This window comes from Perca flavescens, chromosome 3 (genome assembly GCF_004354835.1).
Source record: "Perca flavescens isolate YP-PL-M2 chromosome 3, PFLA_1.0, whole genome shotgun sequence".
NCBI lineage: Eukaryota > Metazoa > Chordata > Actinopteri > Perciformes > Percidae > Perca > Perca flavescens.
The window spans coordinates 35500319-35506012 of NC_041333.1; positions in this window are offsets into that span (position 1 = coordinate 35500319).

The window sequence follows — 5694 nt, forward strand, 5'->3', positions numbered from 1 at the left end:
ATTTTCATGACTATTTACATTGTAGATTCTCACTGAAGGCATCAAAACTATGAATGAACACATATGGAATTATGTACTTAAAACATGTCTTATATTTTAGATTCTTCAAAGTAGCCACCCTTTGCTTTTTTTATTAATAAGGGAAATAATTCCACTAATTAACCCTGACAAAGCACACCTGTGAAGGTAAAACCATTTCAGGTGACTACCTCATGAAGCTCATTGAGAGAACACCAAGGGTTTGCAGAGTTATCAAAAAAAGCAAAGGGTGGCTACTTTGAGGAATCTAAAATATAAGACATGTTTTCAGTTATTTCACACTTTTTTGTTAAGTACATAATTCCATATGTGTTCATTCATAGTTTTGATGCCTTCAGTGAGAATCTACAATGTAAATAGTCATGAAAATAAAAAGGAAACGCATTTGAATGAGAAGGTGTGTCCAAACTTTTGGCCTGTACTGTGCGATACAGATTCACAGAGGACTGTTAAAGCTATTAATGCTTTTTTTTATTGGTGGGCTCATCCTCAGTTCATTTAAGTTTGTATCATTCATTGCTGATATAGTGACTTGACAAATACTGTGATCATATTGATTTGTTTAGCTTCAAATGTGTATTTGTGTACATTTTCCGACAACACTGTGTGTGTCCAACGGACCCTGAGTCCCTGAATGCTCTCGCTGCATGTGCATCCATCTGTACCCACAATCATCTGTTCACTTGTAGCTAAATGTCTAAATAAATGAGAAATGCCATAATTTATGTATTTATTTGCCATGCAATGTTTATTAAATTAATAATGACTTGACAGTTTTCTTTTCACTGACTCGGCTTCTAATCTTGGTTTAAGGTATGGCGATGTTCAACGCCATATATATATATATATATATATATATATATATATATATACATACATACATACATACATATATATACATATCAGTAGTAAAAATAAAACTAGATTTCAGTCCGTATCCCTTTGCATATTTATTTTATCTTTTGTCAGTTGTGGTTTAAGATGTTATCTGTTTCTATTATAATGGCCACTTAAGCATTTCTGAAATAGTTTTTTTTGTGTTCAACAACCTATTCAGATTTCCCAGATAATTTTTTAGTGGTTGAAAGTAACTATTTACTTAAATAGTGGACTTAAAAGGGATAGTTTGCATCTTTTGAAGTGTTGTACAAAAACGGTCCTTATACCTCGCAGAACACGGGAGTTGCAGGTTAGTTACTTTGTTTTATTTGAAAGGGTTAGGAACTAAAACTAAATGTGCCACAGGGTTTCCTTTAGGATGTTTTTTAGTAGATAAACTCCATTAACACAACAGTATGTGGAGTTAAACCGGACAGGCCCAATAGCCTCTGAATTTTCTGCATTTTTTGTTGGTGGTAGAAATTTTGCCATGGTGGGCCACCACTACAAAATCTACACAGAGGAAACACTGCGCCATTGTAGAGGCAACAACGCATTCGTTGTTTAATTTTGAAGATTTATTTCATGGCTTTTCACTGCAATAGGTAGAAAATAGATCCTCAAAGTGTTCAGACGAGCACAGATACACAGTATATCTCCTAAAAACAAATTACTACATCTACGAAGATCTTCAGCCCATCGGAAAAGTAGAACTAGAAGACTACATCTGATTATTTCTAGATAACAGTCTGTTTTTTCTGTATTGTATTGACATATTTCTATACATTTCCAGAGAAAATTGCAACTTCTCATAGTCAACTGCTAGAAATAAGAAAAGACATTACAGAGCAACATATTGATTTATTTGGAGTCATGTTTCTTCACGTAACTCAATATTCACTCAGTTTCAGCTCTGTTTTTGGAGTTTTCTGTTGCACGACTATAACAACCTTTAAACGTACACATGTTCCACCAAAACAAGTTCCTTCCCAAGGCTATGTTCTAGCAGCTTCATATGGAGCTTAGCACCGCCCATGACATTTGTGATTAGTTTAATCTAGAGGTGCAAAGATTAATCGATTAATCGATTAGTGTCAACTATTAATCGGCAACTATTTTGATAATCGATTAATCGGTTTGAGTCATTTTTAATACAAAAAATTTAAGATTTCTCTGATGTCAGCTTGTTAAATGTGAATATTTTCTAGTTTCTTCTCTCTGTGACAGGACACTGAATATCTTTGAGTTGTGGACAAATCAAGAGACATTTGACGACGTCATCTTGTGTTTTGGGAAACATTGATCCACGTTTTTCACCATGTTTTGACATTTTATAGACCAAACAACTAATACAGTTAATCGAGAAAATAATCAACGGAATAATCGACTGAAAATAATTGTTAGTTGCAGCTCTAGTTTAACCCTTGTGTTGTCTTGCCGTCGACCATGAAACTGTTTGTTTTTCTGGGTCAAAATTTTAATTTGAAATTAAAATTTAAAATTTTTTTTTCGCTTTTCCTCAATGTTTTTGTCACTTTTTTCCAAATTTTTTGTCACTTTTTCCGATGTTTTTTTGATTTTTGCTGCGATTCTTTCAACGTTTTTGTTGTTCTTGTTGACATTTATATAAAAAAAAAATCTCCATATGCTATACAATTTAATAAATCCTCCAAATTCAATAAAAGTAGTGAACTGATCAGTTATTTTACTTGTGAAGAGCGTTTTATGGAACCATCCACGTTATTTATTTTGACAATTTGGTTGAAAGAAACCCAAATTCTGATATAAAAACTTTTTGAAAATGGGTCCCATTTGACCAAAGGACAACAGGAGGGTTAAAGAAATGCCAATAAACCAGAGTACGTTTTTGGTGTGGGGGGTGTAACATGAATTTCAAAACTCTGACCAACTGTCTGTCATGTCTGCGCTTTAACATCAGCAACATCCAGTCCAATCAGTCCTTCTGGTGGCTGCCTGCACTTAACATACCAAACAAACCAAAATGATTTATTATTTTTATTCAGACACTCAACTGTCTGTCTTGTAAACCCGAAAATACAAATAAAAAAATCATTTAAATCATGAACTCAAGTGATGACGGGAGCTGGCTGCAAGGAGACTTAACTAAAAACCACCATGAACAGTTTTTAATGTTCAATCAGACATAACTACTCCAGGGTCTGCTCTTGAGACTTTGCTCTAATTTTCGGGACAATTAGGGCAGGATTCGGGATTCGGGACAACTGCTTGGATTTCGGGACTGTCCCTAATTTTTCGGGACGTCTGGTCACCCTACCTCCGGGGGAAAATGCTCCACTGTGTTTACCGGCGAGTAGCTAACTCTGCCTGCCGTTCGGTGCTGCGTATTTAGAAAAAGCCTTAAAAAGGGTCTCAATTATTGGAGTCATGAGATACAGGAAATACAAAGAACACAACTTGAGCTGAGGTTGTTCGTTTTATTGGAACTTTATTGGTTTTATTTGACTCATCCCTATTGATTTGGTTCGTGGGTCACGCGCTCACCACTATCAGCTGAGACATCAGCTGGAGAACGGAGCTGGTTTCCAACTTCAGGGGAGCGCTAGATGCCATCTGCTGGGAAGTCATCATCCACGCACGGGATCACATGCACCACGACGTTGTCGTTGGAAGACGAAGATGACGTTGTGTCAGCCGCCGCGCCGGGATGCACAGATGACACCACATCCTCCGGGACAGCTGCGGCGTTTCGCGGGACGTTTGCATTCACCCGCGGCGTTCCCTTCGGCGTCGGCTTCTTCGTGGCCTTCAGGAGAAGCCGCTTCGTCTCGTGAAGTTCCGCGTCGAGCCCGTGCACCTCCATCTTCCTCTGGAGTTTAGTCTCCGAGAGCTCCGCTTTCAGCGCTCGCATTTCCATCTTCATCTTGTTGTTCAGCTGGACCAAGTGGCTCTGGTCCTGGTCGCTCCTCGCCGTTCTTTTCAAACTCTCTCGTCTCTCACGTCTTTGCACCTTGGAGGAAATCAGGGCGCACCTCTCGTAGCTGCCGATCATTCGGTCTTTGACGGCGTTGGCGTATCTCAGCGCCGTCTCCGTGTCTTCGTCCATCTGCACTTTTGCGTCGTCGTCCACGTAGCGCCTTTTGACGTCGACGACCTTCCTCGCGAACGTCTTGGGGTCCGAGGAGTAAGCGGCGCACGCCGACAGGGCCTCCTTGAAGCGCCGCAGGTGGGTGCTCAGTCGTCTGTTTCTGTCCCGCTCCTTCGTCAGGTCCGGCTGGCACGCCGTCACTCGGAACCTCAGGTGCGTGACGGTTTCCGACAGGTCGTTTTTATCTCGGACGGTTTTGTTCAGCTTCTGCCTCGCTTCCCTGAGCTCGGACTCCACCTTCCGCAAGTCGTCCCCGACGCCTCGGAGGTTGTCCTTCACTTCGTTCAGTTTGACACTCAGCACTGCGTTGTTGTCCTTTTCCTTTGCCCATTCCTGTTGCACCTGCTTCTTCTCCTTCATCAGGACGGCTATCTCCAGATTCTTTTTCCCAATTTGACTTTGTTTGTCTCTCACCGTCTCCTCCAATGCAGAGACCATTCCGGTGAGATCCTCCCTATTCTTCAGGGCCTTTATCGTCCTGTTCAGCTTTTCGTTCGTCATCTCCAGCTCTTTGCACTTTATGAAATTACCAACTCGAATAGCCTCCTTCTTTTGGTTCTCTTTAGCTATGACGCGGTCTCGTTCTTGGAGCGCTTTTCGTAAGTTCTCCACTTCTATTTTGGCTTCGTCCCCCACGAGGGGCAGTTTAGCGCGAAGCTCTTCCAACTCTGCAGCTTGTGTTTTTGCCAGCTCTTCGACAAGCGTTTGCCTCTCCGTTTGTTGTTGCCGCGCCGCCCGCTGCTCGGCCAGCCTCGTGTCGTGGTCCGCTTGCATTCGCGAAATGTCAGACTTGTGCTTCTCTTCCAGTTCTGCCACGGTTTTCTTGCAGGTTTCCTCGCTGTCGTGTTTCTGCCGCGCAAGCGCCAGCTGGGTCTTGGATAGTTTTTTAACCGACTCCTCCCATTTTTGGATCCAGACGGCCTTTTCTAGGACAGCGCTCTTCATTTCTTCTTGCCTCGAGTGGAACTTGGTTTTCTGTTCTTCCTCTCTCTCCTTGCGAGTTTTCAGCTCTGCCTTGAGAGCTCGGACTTGAGCCTGCAAGGCGTCTATTTGGATGATTTTAGACTTGATGTTGTCGTTATAGCCCGTTTTGTGTTTTTCAAGTAGCTCGTTGAACTGCTTGGTCTTCCACTCGAGGAGTGCCACTCTACTCTTGCTTTGTGGGATGGGTTGAGCCATTTTTTTTTTAAGAGGTCTTTCTATCTGTAGAACTTGTGCAAATTGTAACAATTATCTGTCCTGGTCTGAGCTCGTCACTCCTGGTCTGAGCTCCTGGTCTGAGCTCGTCACTCCTGGTCTGAGCTCCTGGTCTGAGCTCGTCACTCCTGGTCTGAGCTCCTGGTCTGAGCTCCTGGTCTGAGCTCGTCACTCCTGGTCTGAGCTCCTGGTCTGAGCTCCTGGTCTGAGCTCCTGGTCTGAGCTCCTGGTCTGAGCTCGTCACTCTTGGTCTGAGCTCCTGGTCTGAGCTTGTCACTCCTGGTCTGAGCTCGAATCAAGTCATCCGGAAGGTTGTCGTTTGAATAAATGTTTGTTAAAACACCATCGGTCGCCGTCAACAGGTTACACTATAGTGATCACGCTTATGGCCCCACTGATAACATATGGCAGGTATGTCACTTTCTGTGTTTTGATGACACATAGTTGGACCA